This window comes from Coregonus lavaretus (assembly GCF_964263955.1).
Source record: "Coregonus lavaretus genome assembly, contig: HAP1_SCAFFOLD_3712, whole genome shotgun sequence".
Classification (NCBI taxonomy): Eukaryota; Metazoa; Chordata; class Actinopteri; order Salmoniformes; family Salmonidae; genus Coregonus; species Coregonus lavaretus.
Genome location: NW_028160138.1, coordinates 35,468 through 51,787, shown reverse-complemented (window position 1 = coordinate 51,787; position 16,320 = coordinate 35,468). Strand labels below are relative to the sequence as shown.

Below are 16,320 nucleotides of genomic sequence, written 5' to 3'. Positions count from 1 at the left end.
CAGTGTGTGTGTCCAGTGTTTGTGTGAGTTCAGTGTGTGTGTGTGTGTGTCTAGTGTGTGTGTGCGTGTGTTCAATGTATGCGTGTGTGTCCAGTGTGTGTGTGCGTGTGTGTCCAGTTTGTGTGTCCAGTGTGTGTGTGTGTCCAATGTGTATGTGTCCAGTGTTTGTGTGTGTTCAGTGTGTGTGTGTGTGTTCAGTGTATGAGTGTGTATGAGTGTGTGTGTCCTGTGTGTGTGTGTGTTTGTTTGTGTGTGTGTGTGTCCAGTGTGTGGGTGTGTGTGTGTCCTGTGTGTGTGTGTTTGTTTGTGTGTGTGTGTCCAGTGTGTGGGTGTGTGTGTGTGTGTGTGTGTCCTGTGTGTATGTGTGTGTGTGTGTGTGTGTGTGTGTATCCAGTGTCTGTGTGATCAGTGTGTGTTTGTTCCCAGTGTGTTTGACACACACACACACACACACACACAAACTGGACACACACACACACACACACACACACACACACACATACACACACACACACACACTTGGACAAAGTTATGTGCTGACTGTGTGTGTGTGTGTGTGTGTGTGTGTGTGTGTGTGTGTGTGTGTGTGTGTGTGTGTGTTCAGCGTGTGTGTTTGTGTTCAGTGTGTGTGTGTCCAGTGTGATGACACAGGGACACTGAGGACCCCAAACCCCAAAGGTCACCAAGGGAGTCAACATCATCAACCCTAAACCCTGGATAGAGGGGCTCAGTGAATGTGGAGTGGAATGTGTTCAGGTGGGTCAGTGTGTCAGAGAAGACTCTGTAGAAGGACAGAGTGCCGGCTGGCCAGTCCAGATACACTCCTACTCTGTGGGGGCTGGAGGAGGGGACGTCTATGGTAGTGGACTTATTATTGTGACAGGCAGAGTAACTGTTGTCAGAGCAGATCAGACAGCAGGACTTGTCATTGTATCCAATCCTACAGTCATCACCCCATCCTCTCCTACTGATTCCTTTATATGTCACTCCTATACCAGCCCTTCTCCCACTCCACTCTACCTCCCAGTAACAGCGCCCAGTCAGACCCTCTCTACACAGCACCTGTCTCCAGACCTCAAATCTCTCTGGGTGATCAGGATACAGCTGCTCCTCTCTCCTCCATGTCACCTTTCTGTTCTCCTCAGACAGAGAGAGGAATCTGTTTACTGTGTTTGGGTCCAGTGTGAGATCACAGACATCTGATGGATGAAACCAGACACAATATTAGAAATCATCATCATTCACATTAGAATGTTAACTCACTTTTCACTAATTCATTTAATGTAGATGTTTCTAGGTATCAAAAGGAGAAGTTAAGGTAACTTGAGACTTGTTCAATGATCATATGTTATACTGTATGGTAATATAAAACACACTTATTCCCATCAATTACACACACAAACATACACACATCCTGAACACACACACACACACACTTACACTGAACACACACACACACACCCTGAACACACACATTTCACACGAACATGCCACACACAGACACACACATTGTCAAAGCAACTCTTTGTAAACTTTGGTGTCCCTGATTTGTGCTTCTGTAGAACTACAGCTGATATTTAATATGACCAAGTAAGTAATTATGGTGGTCTTTGACTTTGACTTCACTTGAATTAAGACTTATTCTTAGTCATATTCTTCACAGCAGTCAACACTCACATTTTCTAAGTCCAGGTTTCATTCTGTTCTCTCCACCATGTTCCACACTGTAGCGGTAAGCAGAAGAACAGACAGTCATTGAGGGATACACCTGAACTCACACACACACACACACACACACACACACACACACACACACACACACACACACACACACACACACACACACACACACACACACACACACACACACACACACACACACACACACACACACACACACACACACACACACACACACACACACACACACAACAGTCAGTACTTAACTTTACAATGTGTGTGTCCAGTGTGTGTCCAGTGTATGTGTGTGTGTGTGTGTGTGTGTGTGTCCAGTGTGTGTGTGTGTGTGTGTGTGTGTTTGTCCAGTGTGTGTGTGTGTCCATTGTGTGTGTGTGTCCAGTGTGTGTGTGTGTATGTCTAGTGTGTGTGTGTGTGTCTAGTGTGTGTGTGTCCAGTTTGAGTGTGTGTGTGTGTCCAGTGTGTGTGTTTGTCCAGTGTGTGTATGTGTCCAGTGTGTGTGTTTACAGTGTGTGTGTGTGTGTGTGTGTTTGTGTCCAGTGTGTGTGTGTGTGTCCATTGTGTATGTGTGTCCAGTGTGTGTGTGTGTCCAGTGTGTGTACTGATACACGTGCACACACACACACACTGGGGACACACACACACACACACTGGACAAACACACACACACACGACACACACACACACACACTGGACACACACACACACACACACACACACACACTGGACACACACACACACAGGACACACTGCACACACACACACACACACACACACACACACACAGACACAGACACATACACAGACACACACACACACACACACACACACGGTCAGCATATAACTTAGTCCAAGTGGTGGTCAGAATGTTTGTCTTAACTAGCCTGATAACTCCAACATGTCTGATATGAACATTGACATAAACCCTCTACATACTTGAGTTTCTCCAGTCTCCAGTGTGGATCCTCCAGTCCAGCAGAGAGCAGTCTGACTCCTGAGTCTCCTGGGTGATTGTAGCTCAGGTCCATTTCTCTCAGGTGTGAGGGGTTTGACTTCAGAGCTGAGACCAGAGAAGCACAGCCTTCCTCTGTGACTAGACAGCCTGACAGCCTGCAAAGAGTCAAATCATATTAAAACCACACTGCTATTCTTTGGTGGTCAAAATAGTGGCAGTATATTTTTTCAACATTTTAAGATACATCAGAGTCCTGAAATCTGCCATATCTATTCATAAATTAATGTATCATTATTAGAAATGACAAATTATCAAAAGTATTGCTTGTAGATAGAAAAATGCATATTACAAATATTTGAGTAGACTGACCAGAGCAGTTTAAAAAGCAGTATCAGTCAAAAGACAGACAGTGAGGTATCAGATTTAGATTGTATTGAGTATACAGTCCACACCATATCTATTTTGACAATGAAGATTACATTTTAAATGTGGCTCTGTACTCCAACATTTTGGATTTGAGATCAAGCGTTTCATATGAGGTGACAGTATATAATGTCACCTTTTATTTGAGGGTATTTTAATACATATCTGTTTCACCGTTTAGAAATGAAAGCACTTTATGTATCTAGTCCCCCCATTTGAAGAAGTCATAAGTATTCTGACCATTTCACTTATAGTGTATTAAAGTTGTCAAAAGTTGAGTATTTGGTCCCAAACTCGTTGGTTGCATTTGCAGTTTGTTTTGGTTGTGTTTTGGGTTATGTTTTGCCCGATAGTAACTGAATGGTGGATGATGACTGGAGTAATTTTCTGTCTAAGTGAGTAGATAACATGTTTCTAAACACTACTAAATTAATCCTGATGATGACATGATTAAGAAAAATCATGAATGAATCATGAATAATAATGAGTGAGAAAGTTACAGAGGCTACAACAAAACATGCTAACCTCTCACCATTACCAATAACAGAGGGGGTATGATCCTTGTTCCTCTGTAACTTTCTCATTCATCATCATTCACGATTCATTCATGATTATTCATAATCATAGTAGCATCCACATGAATGTAGAAGTGTTCAGAAACATATTCTATTCTTACTGACAATACAAGTGAAGTTACTCCAAAATGACAGGACATTATTCACCATTCAGTTTCTATTGGGAAAAACATCATCCAAAACACAACCAAGACAAACTGCAAATGTTTTCAACAAGTTTGTAGAATCACAAGCTTGATGTAATCACTGCAGGTAAGGAATATGGGACCAAATACTAAACTTTGGACTAAATTAATTTGTCTAAATAATTATGACTTTTCAAATGGGAGAACTGCATAATAAAGTACTTTCATTTCTAAACGGTAAAATATACAGTGATGGAAAAAAGTATTTGATCCCCTGCTGATTTTGTACGTTTGCCCACTGACAAAGACATGATCAGTCTATAATTTTAATGGTAGGTTTATTTGAACAGTGAGAGACAGAATAACAACAAAAAAATCCTGAAAAACACATGTCAAAAATGTTATAAATTGATTTGCATTTTAATGCGGGAAATAAGTATTTGACCCCTCTGCAAAACATGACTTAGTACTTGGTGGCAAAACCGTTGTTGGCAATCACAGAGGTCAGATGTTTCTTGTAGTTGGCCACCAGGTTTGCACACATATCAGGAGGGATTTTGTCCCACTCCTCTTTGCAGATCTTCTCCAAGTCATTAAGGTTTCGAGGCTGACGTTTGGCAACTCGAACCTTCAGCTCCCTCCACAGATTTTCTATGGGATTAAGGTCTGGAGACTGGCTAGGCCACTCCAGGACCTTAATGTGCTTCTTCTTGAGCCACTCCTTTGTTGCCTTGGCCGTGTGTTTTGGGTCATTGTCATGCTGGAATACCCATCCACGACCCATTTTCAATGCCCTGGCTGAGGGAAGGAGGTTCTCACTCAAGATTTGATGCGGTGAAGTTGTCCTGTCCCCTTAGCAGAAAAACACCCCCAAAAGCATAATGTTTCCACCTCCATGTTTGACGGTGGGGATGGTGTTCTTGAGGTCATAGGCAGCATTCCTCCTCCTCCAAACACGGCGAGTTGAGTTGATGCCAAAGAGCTCGGTTTTGGTCTCATCTGACCACAACACTTTCACCCAGTTCTCCTCTGAATCATTCAGATGTTCATTGGCAAACTTCAGACGGCCATGTATATGTGCTTTCTTGAGCAGGGGGACCTTGCGGGCACTGCAGGATTTCAGTCCTTCACGGCGTAGTGTGTTACCAATTGTTTTCTTGGTGACTATGGTCCCAGCTGCCTTGAGATCATTGACAAGATCCTCCCGTGTAGTTCTGGGCTGATTCCTCACCGTTCTCATGATCATTGCAACTCCACGAGGTGAGATCTTGCTTGGAGCCCCAGGCCGAGGGAGATTGACAGTTCTTTTGTGTTTCTTCCATTTGCGAATAATCGCACCAACTGTTGTCACCTTCTCACCTAGCTGCTTAGCGATGGTCTTGTAACCCATTCCAGCCTTGTGTAGGTCTACAATCTTGTCCCTGACATCCTTGGAGAGCTCTTTGGTCTTGGCCATGGTGGAGAATTTGGAATCTGATTGATTGATTGCTTCTGTGGACAGGTGTCTGTTATACAGGTAACAAGCTGAGATTAGGAGCACTCCCTTTAAGAGTGTGCTCATAATCTCAGCTCGCTACCTGTATAAAAGACACCTGGGAGCCAGAAATCTTTCTGATTGAGAGGGGGTCAAATACTTATTACCCTCATTAAAATGCAAATCAATTTATAACATTTTTTACATGCGTTTTTCTGGATTTTTTTGTTGTTATTCTGTCTCTCACTGTTCAAATAAACCTACCATTAAAATTATAGACTGACCATTTCTTTGTCAGTGGGCAAATGTACAAAATCAGCAGGGGATCAAATACTTTTTTCCCTCACTGTATATGTATGAAAATCTTTAAATAAAAGGTGACATTCTGTACTGTTGCATAATATGAAACATTGTATCTAAAAACCAAATGTAAAACTGTAAGCTTCACTGTCCAAACACATATGGTGTGGACTATGTGTGCCTGGTAAACACATGTGGATCTGGTGAATAGTTATCACTTGTTGACCAACTACAGGAATACTGACCTCAGAGTCTCCAGTTTACAGTGGGGATTCCACAGTCCAGCAGAGAGCAGCTTCACTCCTGAATCCTTCAGGTCATTGTTACTCAGATCCAGCTCTCTCAGGTGTGAGGGGTTTGAACTCAGAGCTGAGACCAGAGAAGCACAGCCTTCCTCTGTGACTAGACAGATTGACAGCCTGCAAGAGTAAAATCACACTGCTAATCTTCTGTGGTGAAAATATATTTTTTCAACATTTTCAGATACAGTGGGGAAAAAAAGTATTTAGTCAGCCACCAATTGTGCAAGTTCTCCCACTTAAAAAGATGAGAGAGGCCTGTAATTTCCATCATAGGTACACGTCAACTATGACAGACAAAATGAGGAAAAAAATCCAGAAAACCATATTGTAGGAATTGTTATGAATTTATTTGCAAATTATGGTGGAAAATAAGTATTTGGTCAATAACAAAAGTTTCTCAATACTTTGTTATATACCCTTTGTTGGCAATGACACAGGTCAAACGTTTTCTGTAAGTATTCACAAGGTTTTCACACACTGTTGCTGGTATTTTGGCCCATTCCTCCATGCAGATCTCCTCTAGAGCAGTGATGTTTTGGGGCTGTCGCTGGGCAACACAGACTTTCAACTCCCTCCAAAGATTTTCTATGGTGTTGAGATCTGGAGACTGGCTAGGCCACTCCAGGACCTTGAAATGCTTATTACGAAGCCACTTCTTCGTTACCCGGGCGGTGTGTTTGGGATCATTGTCATGCTGAAAGACCCAGCCACGTTTCATCTTCAATGCCCTTGCTGATGGAAGGAGGTTTTCACTCAAAATCTCACGATACATGGCCCCATTCATTCTTTCCTTTACACGGATCAGTCGTCCTGGTCCCTTTGCAGAAAAACAGCCCCAAAGCATGATGTTTCCACCCCCATGCTTCACAGTAGGTATGGTGTTCTTTGGATGCAACTCAACATTCTTTGTCCTCCAAACACGACGAGTTGACTTTTTTTTTCTATTTTGGTTTCATCTGACCATATGACATTCTCCCAATCCTCTTCTGGATCACCCAAATGCACTCTAGCAAACTTCAGACGGGCCTGGACATGTACTGGCTTAAGCAGGGGGACACGTCTGGCACTGCAGGATTTGAGTCCCTGGCGGCGTAGTGTGATACTGATGGTAGGCTTTGTTACTTTGGTCCCAGCTCTCTGCAGGTCATTCACTAGGTCCCCCCGTGTGGTTCTGGGAGTTTTGCTCACCATCCTTGTGATAATTTTGACCCCACTGGGTGAGATCTTGCGTGGAGCCCCAGATCGAGGGAGATTATCAGTGGTCTTGTATGTCTTCCATTTCCTAATAATTGCTCCCACAGTTGATTTATTCAAACCAAGCTGCTTACCTATTGCAGATTCAGCCTTCCCAGCCTGGTGCAGGACTACAATTTTGTTTCTGGTGTCCTTTGACAGCTCTTTGGTCTTGGCCATAGTGGAGTTTGGAGTGTGACTGTTTGAGGTTGTGGACAGGTGTCTTTTATACTGATAACAAGTTCAAACAGGTGCCATTAATACAGGTAACGAGTGGAGGACAGAGGAGCCTCTTAAAGAAGAAGTTACAGGTCTGTGAGAGCCAGAAATCTTGCTTGTTTGTAGGTGACCAAATACTTATTTTCCACCATAATTTGCAAATAAATTCATAAAAAATCCTACAATGTGATTTTCTGGATTTCTTTTTCTCCATTTCTCGGTCATAGTTGACGTGTACCTATGATGAAAATTACAGGCCTCTCTCATCTTTTTAAGTGGGAGAACTTGCACAATTGGTGGCTGACTAAATACTTTTTTTCCCCACTGTACATCAGAGTCCTGAAACCTGCCATATCTATTCATAAATGAATGTATCATTATTAGAAATGACAAATTATCATAATATTGCTTGTAGAGAGAAAAATATGTATAGTACAAATATTTGAGTAGACTGACCAGACCAGTTTAAAAAGCAGTATCAGTCAAAAGACAGACAGTGAGGTATCAGATTTAGATTGTATTGAGTATACAGTCCACACCACATCTATTTTGACAGTGAAGCTAACATTTTAAATGTGGCTCTGTACTCCAGCATTTTGGATTTCAGATGAAATGTTTCATATGAGGTGACAGTATATAATGTCACATTTTATTTGAGGATATTTTAATACATATCTGTTTCAACATTTAGAAATGAAAGCACTTTATGTATCTAGTCCCCCATTTGAAGAAGTCATAAGTATTCTGACCAATTCACTTATAGTGCATTAAAGTAGTCAAAAGTTGAGTATTTGGTCCCAAACTCGTTGGTTGCATTTGCAGTTTGTTTTGGTTGTGTTTTGGGTTATGTTTTGCCCAATAGTAACTGAATGGTGGATGATGACTGGAGTAATTTTCTGTCTAAGTGAGTAGATAACATGTTTCTAAACACTACTAAATTAATCCTAATGATGCCATGTGGTCCTCTGTAGCTCAGCTGGTAGAGCACGGCGCTTGTAACGCCAAGGTAGTGGGTTCGATCCCCGGGACCACCCATACACAAAAATGTATGCACGCATGACTGTAAGTCGCTTTGGATAAAAGCGTCTGCTAAATGGCATATTACTATTATTATTATTATGATTAAGAAAAATAATGAATGAATCATGAATAATAATGAGTGAGAAAGTTACAGAGGCTACAACAAAACATGCTAACCTCTCACCATTACCAATAACAGAGGGGGTATGATCCTTGTTCCTCTGTAACTTTCTCATTCATCATTATTCACGATTCATATATGATTATTCATAATCATGGTAGCATCCACATGAACGTAGAAGTGTTCAGAAACATCTTCTATTCTTACTGACAATACAAGTGAAGTGACTCCAAAATGACAGGACATTATTCACCATTCAGTTTCTATCAGGAAAAACATCATCCAAAACACAACCAAGACAAACTGCAAATGTATTCAACAAGTTTGTAGAATCACAAGCTTGATGTAATCACTGCAGGTAAGGAATATGGGACCAAATACTAAACTTATGACTACTTTAATACAATATAAGTGAATATGTCCAAATTATTACAACTTTTTCAAATGGGAGAACTAGACACATAAAGTGCTTTCATTTCTAAACAGTAACACAGATATGTATGAAAATATCCTCAAATAAAAGGTGACATTATATACTGTCGCCTAATATTATACATTATATCTCAAATCCAAAATGATGGAGCATAGCACCAAATGTAAAACTGTAAGCTTCAATGTCCAAACACATATGGTGTGGACTATGTGTGCCTGGTAAACACATGTGGATCTGGTGAACAGTTATCACTTGTTGACCAACTACAGGAATACTGACCTCAGAGTCTCCAGTTTACAGAGGGGATTCCCCAGTCCAGCAGAGAGCAGCTTCACTCCTGAATCCTTCAGGTCATTGTTACTCAGATCCAGCTCTCTCAGGTGTGAGGGGTTTGACTTCAGAGCTGAGACCAGAGAAGTACAGCCTTCCTCTGTGACTAGACAGCCTGACAGCCTGCAAAGAGTCAAATCATATTAAAACCACACTGCTATTCTTTGGTGGTGAAAATAGTGGCAGTATATTTTTTCAACATTTTCATTTATACCAGTGTCCTGAAACCTGCCATATATATATATAATTATTAGAAAAAATCATAATATTGTGTGTAGAGAGAAAAATGTATAGTACGAATATTTGAGTAGACTGACCAGAGCAGTTTAAAACGCAATATCAGTCAAAAGACAAACAGTGAGGTATCAGATTTAGATTATATTGAGTATACAGTCCACACCATATCTATTTTGACAGTGAAACTGACATTTTAAATGTGACTCTGTACTCCAACATTTTGGATTTGAGATCAAATGTTTCATATGAGGTGACAGTATATAATGTCACCTTTTAATTTAGGGTATTTTCATACATACAGTGGGGGAAAAAAGTATTTAGTCAGCCACCAATTGTGCAAGTTCTTCCACTTAAAAAGATGAGAGAGGCCTGTAATTTTCATCATAGGTACACGTCAACTATGACAGACAAAATAAGAAAAAAAAATCCAGAAAATCACATTGTAGGATTTTTAATGAATTTATTTGCAAATTATGGTGGAAAATAAGTATTTGGTCAATAACAAAAGTTTCTCAATACTTTGTTATATACCCTTTGTTGGCAATGACACAGGTCAAACATTTTCTGTAAGTCTTCACAAGGTTTTCACACACGGTTGCTGGTATTTTGGCCCATTCCTCCATGCAGATCTCCTTTAGAGCAGTGATGTTTTGGGGCTGTCGCTGGGCAACACAGACTTTCAACTCCCTCCAAAGATTTTCTATGGGGTTGAGATCTGGAGACTGGCTAGGCCACTCCAGGACCTTGAAATGCTTCTTACGAAGCCACTCCTTCGTTGCCCGGGCGGTGTGTTTGGGATCATTGTCATGCTGAAAGACCCAGCCACGTTTCATCTTCAATGCCCTTGCTGATGGAAGGAGGTTTTCACTCAAAATCTCACGATACATGGCCCCATTCATTCTTTCCTTTACACGGATCAGTCGTCCTGGTCCCTTTGCAGAAAAACAGCCCCAAAGCATGATGTTTTCACCCCCATGCTTCACAGTAGGTATGGTGTTCTTTGGATGCAACTCAGCATTATTTGTCCTCCAAACACAACGAGTTGAGTTTTTACCAAAAAGTTATATTTTGGTTTCATCTGACCATATGACATTCTTCCAATCCTCTTCTGGATGCACTGTAGCAAACTTCAGACGGGCCTGGTCATGTACTGGCTTAAGCAGGGGGACACGTCTAGCACTGCAGGATTTGAGTCCCTGGCGGCGTAGTGTGTTACTGATGGTAGGCTTTGTTACTTTGGTCCCAGCTCTCTGCAGGTCATTCACTAGGTCCCCCCGTGTGGTTCTGGGATTTTTGCTCACCGTTCTTGTGATCATTTTGACCCCACGGGGTGAGATCTTGCGTGGAGCCCCAGATCGAGGGAGATTATCAGTGGTCTTGTATGTCTTCCATTTCCTAATAATTGCTCCCACAGTTGATTTCTTCAAACCAAGCTGCTTACCTATTGCAGATTCAGTCTTCCCAGCCTGGTGCAGGTCTACAATTTTGTTTCTGGTGTCCTTTGACAGCTCTTTGGTCTTGGCCATAGTGGAGTTTGGAGTGTGACTGTTTGAGGTTGTGGACAGGTGTCTTTTATACTGATAACAAGTTCAAACAGGTGCCATTAATACAGGTAACGAGTGGAGGACAGAGGAGCCTCTTAAAGAAGAAGTTACAGGTCTGTGAGAGCCAGAAATCTTGCTTGTTTGTAGGTGACCAAATACTTATTTTCCACCATAATTTGCAAATAAATTCATTAAAAATCCTACAATGTGATTTTCTGGATTTTTTTTTCTCAATTTGTCTGTCATAGTTGACGTGTACCTATGATGAAAATTACAGGCCTCTCTCATCTTTTTAAGTGGGAGAACTTGCACAATTGGTGGCTGACTAAATACTTTTTTCCCCCACTGTATCTGTTTCACCGTTTAGAAATGAAAGGACTTTATGTATCTAGTCCCCTATTTGAAGAAGTCATAAGTATTCTGACCAATTCACTTATAGTGTATTAAAGTAGTCAAAAGTTTAGTATTTGGTCCCAAACTCGTTGGTTGCATTTGCAGTTTGTTTTGGTTGTGTTTTGGGTTATGTTTTGTCCAATAGTAACTGAATGGTGGATGATGACTGGAGTAATTTTTTGTCTAAGTGAGTAGATAACATGTTTCTAAACATTACTAAATTAATCCTGATGATGACATGATTAAGAAAAATCATGAATGAATCATGAATAATAATGAGTGAGAAAGTTAGAGGCTACAACAAAACATGCTAACCTCTCACCATTACCAATAACCAATCAATTTTCAATCAATTTTATTTTATATAGCCCTTCTTACATCAGCTAATATCTCGAAGTGCTGTACAGAAACCCAGCCTAAAACCCCAAACAGCTAGTAATGCAGGTGTAGAAGCACGGTGGCTAGGAAAAACTCCCTAGAAAGGCGAAAACCTAGGAAGAAACCTAGAGAGGAACCAGGCTATGAGGGGTGGCCAGTCCTCTTCTGGCTGTGCCGGGTGGAGATTATAACAGAACCATGCCAAGATGTTCAAAAATGTTCATAAGTGACAAGCATGGTCAAATAATAATCAGGAATAAATCTCAGTTGGCTTTTCATAGCCGATCATTAAGAGTTGAAAACAGCAGGTCTGGGAAAGGTAGGGGTTCCATAACCGCAGGCAGAACAGTTGAAACTGGAATAGCAGCAAGGCCAGGCGGACTGGGGACAGCAAGGAGGACAGCAAGGAGTCACCACGGCCGGTAGTCCCGACGTATGGTCCTAGGGCTCAGGTCTCTCAGTTGGCTTTTCATAGCCGATCATTAAGAGTTGAAAACAGCAGGTCTGGGACAGGTAGGGGTTTCGTAGCCGCAGGCAGAACAGTTGAAACTGGAATAGCAGCAAGGCCAGAGGGGGTATGATCCTTGTTCCTCTGTAACTTTCTCATTCATCATTATTCACCATTCATTCATGATTATTCATAATCATGGTAGCATCCACATGAATGTAGAAGTGTTCAGAAACATCTTCGATTCTTACTGACAATACAAGTGAAGTGACTCCAAAATGACAGGACATTATTCACAATTCAGTTTCTATTGGGAAAAACATCATCAAAAACACAACCAAGACAAACTGCAAATGTATTCAACAAGTTTGTAGAATCACAAGCTTGATGTAATCACTGCAGGTAAGGAATATGGGACCAAATACTAAACTTTTGACTAAATGAATTTGTCCAAATAATTACGACTTCTTCAAATGGGAGAACTAGATACATAAAGTGCTTTCGTATCTAAACAGTAAAACAGATATGTATGAAAAACCTGAAATAAAAGGTGACATTCTGTACTGTTGCCTAATATGAAACATTCTATCTGAAATCCAAAATGCTGGAGCATAGCACCAAATGTAAAACTGTAAGCTTCACTGTCCAAACACATATGGTGTGGACTATGTGTGCCTGGTAAACACATGTGGATCTGGTGAACAGTTATCACTTGTTGACCAACTACAGGAATACTGACCTCAGAGTCTCCAGTTTACAGTGGGGATTCCCCAGTCCAGCAGAGAGCAGCTTCACTCCTGAATCCTTCAGGTCATTGTTACTCAGATCCAGCTCTCTCAGGTGTGAGGGGTTTGACTTCAGAGCTGAGACCAGAGAAGCACAGCCTTCCTCTGTGACTCCACAGCCTGACAGCCTGCAAAGAGATCATCATGATTTCACAAACACACTGTTAATTTAACACCAGTAGTGTAGAAGGACAATGGCAGATGCATTTGGTTTATTCTCTTAAACAACATATAGATTCATCTTCCGTCTCCTAGAATTGTATGGTCATATTATTATACTAATGTGAACATCAATGCATTGATTCAATATGTTTTTCAATAGAATATTATATACATATTATAATACATATATTTCTCTAAACTGAATATTTCTTCCTGATGATTAGTACTTAAATGTCATTTTATGTACTCACAGAGCAGCTCTGGAGGCTTTGACCACTGGCAGCAGCCTCAGAAGACCTTCCTCTGATCTGGAGTATTTCTTCAGGTCAAACACATCCAGCACTTTTTCTGAAGTCAGCAACACAAAGACCAGAGCTGACCACTGTGCAGGTGACAGTTCTTCTTCTGAGAGACTTCCTGATCTCAGGTATCTTTGGATCTCCTCCACTAGAGAATGGTCATTCAGTTCATTCAGACAGTGGAACAGATTGATGCACCTCTCTGGAGAGGGATTCTCCCTGATCTTCTCCTTGATGTACTTGACTGTTTCTTCATGGCTCTGTGAGCTGAATATTTTCTTTGTCAGTAGACCTCGTAAGTGCTTCTGATTGGACTCCAGTGAGAGGCCCAGAAGGAAGCGGAGGAAAAGGTCCAGGTTTCCTGTCTCACTTTGTAAGGCTTTATCCACAGCACTCTTGTAGACAGTAACTTTACGCTTGTGTCTGATCCTCACAGAAAAGTTGCTGGACGTTGATTGAGATTCATCCATTATATTCTCATTGTTGTTGATGAATGAGAGGAACACATATACAGCAGCCAGAAACTCCTGAATGCTCAGATGCACGAAGCAGTACACCTTGTCCTGGTTCAGCACACATTCCTCTTTAAAGAGCTGTGTGCACAATCCTGAATACACTGAGGCTTCATTGACATCAATGCCAGCCTTTTTCAGGTCTTCTTCATAGAAAATCAGATTGCCCTCAACAAGCTGTTGAAAAGCCAGTTTTCCCAGTGACAGAATGCTCTCTTTATTCCAGTGTGGACCTGTCTCTTCTTTCCCAAGATACTTTTCATTCTTCTGTTCGGTATGAAACTCCACAAGGTGTGTGTACATCTCAGTCAGAGTCTTGGGCATCTCTTCTCTCTTGTGTTTCAGCATGTGTTCAAGGACTGTTGCAGAAATCCAACAGAAGACTGGAATATGGCACATGATGTGGAGGCTCCTTGATGTCTTTATGTGTGAGATGATTCTGCTGGCCAGGTCCTCATCACTGAATCTCTTCCTGAAGTACTCCTCCTTCTGTGGGTCATTGAACCCTCGTACCTCTGTCACCTGGTCAACACACCCTGAAGGGATCTGATTGGCTGCTGCAGGTCAGGTAGTTACCCAGAGGAGAGCAGAGGGAAGCAGATGTCCCTTGATGAGATTTGTCAGCAGAACATCCACTGAGGTTGACTTTGTGACGTCACAGCATATCTTGTTCTTCTGGAAGTCTAGGGGTAGTCGGCACTCATCCAGGCCATCAAAGATGAACAGAACTTTGTACTTGTCGTAGTTGGAGATTCTTGATTCTTTGGTTTCCATTGAGAAGTGATTGAGAAGTTCAATGAAAGTGTGTTTTTCTCCATTCATCAAATTCAGCTCCCGAAAAGGGAATGAAAATACAAATTGGACATCCTGATTTGCTATTCCTTCAGCCCAGTCCAGAATGAACTTCTGCACAGAGACTGTTTTTCCAATGCCAGCGACTCCCTTTGTCAGCACAGTTCTGATAGGTTTGTCTTGTCCAGTTAAGGGTTTGAAGATGTCGTTACATTTGATTGCAGTCTCTGGTCTTGCTTGTTTCCTGGTTGTTGTCTCAATCTGTCTCAGCTCATGTTCATTATTGACCTCTCCTGTTCCACCCTCTGTGATGTAGAGCTCTGTGTAGATCTTATTGAGAAGTGTTGGGTTTCCTTGTTTAGCGATCCCCTCAAATACACATTGAAACTTCTTCTTTAGATTAGATTTGAGTCCACGTTGGCAAATCAGAGCAAGCTCATCTGAATGAAGAAATAACACAGAGGATATTAATATTATGTCTGTTTTAATGCCTACAGTATTGTAGGACTGTTATAACATTTTAAATAAAAAATAATTTATTCTCTTAACTGTCTGTATAAATCTGTAAATGTTTTCATAATGCATTACAGACTGGTGTGACTGATTATATTATTCTCTCTCTCTCTCTCTCTCTCTCTCTCTCTCTCAATGAATCAACACAACAAATTCTTCTGCTACTTGATGAGGTCACTAGGTGTTATGTTAAGGCTGCTATAATATCATTGCGATACACAGCTACTTTAGCTGTACTTTAGCTACAGCTTTTAAATGTTATAAAACAGCATTCAACATGAGGCAGACAGCTCTTACTTTTCTCCAGTGTGTCAGCAAGCTCCTTCTGGTTCATTTTTCTCAGGACGTGCAGTGTGATCTTCAGAGCCCCCTCTCTGGCACTGCTCTCCTGCTTCTCATCTTCAGCGTCCACCACTTCCTTATCCTGCTTCTGACTCTCAAAGCCTTCTGGGAGTTCTGGACTAAGAATCCTCTTGAACATCTTCAGCTCGTTCTTCACAAATGTCATAATATTCTCTTCAAGCAACTGAAATAAATAAAGTAAATAAGTTAAGCAAGAGAAGAAATGCTTTCTCATTAACACATGAATGAATGATTGACAGATCAACTTTACTTGAGGTAAACAAAAACAAATGTACATAACAGGACCACATACACTGAATATGGAGGCCAGGTCTGTTTGATGACTCTGGGAAGACTGACCACTGAGAATCTCTGACTCTGATCTCTCCTGTTGGTTTCTGTGGACAAAACATAAGATTACATCTCCTCATCCAGGGAGTACACACACACACACACACACACACACACACACACACACACACACACACACACACACACACAGGGAATGTTGTGTTAGTTTAATATTGTTTCAGGACTATGAAAATGGAAAAAAGGTTTAGCCTATGGATTATGAAAACAACTAAAATAAATAGGAAAATGGGAGAGGAGAAATGACTAGAGACAGACCCATGAGTTCTTCTTACCTTCGTTCAGTAGAAAAGTCTCCCTCTCTAAACACTATAGGAAGTTCCATAGACCGGTCACTC

The 16,320-nt window shown here is 41.2% G+C and overlaps 1 pseudogene across 1 annotated transcript; it reads right to left on the bottom strand.

Annotated features, from left to right (window-relative positions):
* Nucleotides 1–548: 548 nt before the first annotated feature.
* LOC311122094 (NLR family CARD domain-containing protein 3-like) lies at nucleotides 549–15,863 on the bottom strand (annotated as a pseudogene). The gene is made up of 7 exons: nucleotides 15,569–15,863; nucleotides 13,407–15,198; nucleotides 9,158–9,331; nucleotides 5,796–5,969; nucleotides 2,635–2,808; nucleotides 1,678–1,724; nucleotides 549–1,199 (listed from the first exon to the last, which is right to left on the bottom strand). The product of its transcript is annotated as an NLR family CARD domain-containing protein 3-like (transcript).
* Between the last annotated feature and the right edge of the window lie 457 nt (nucleotides 15,864–16,320).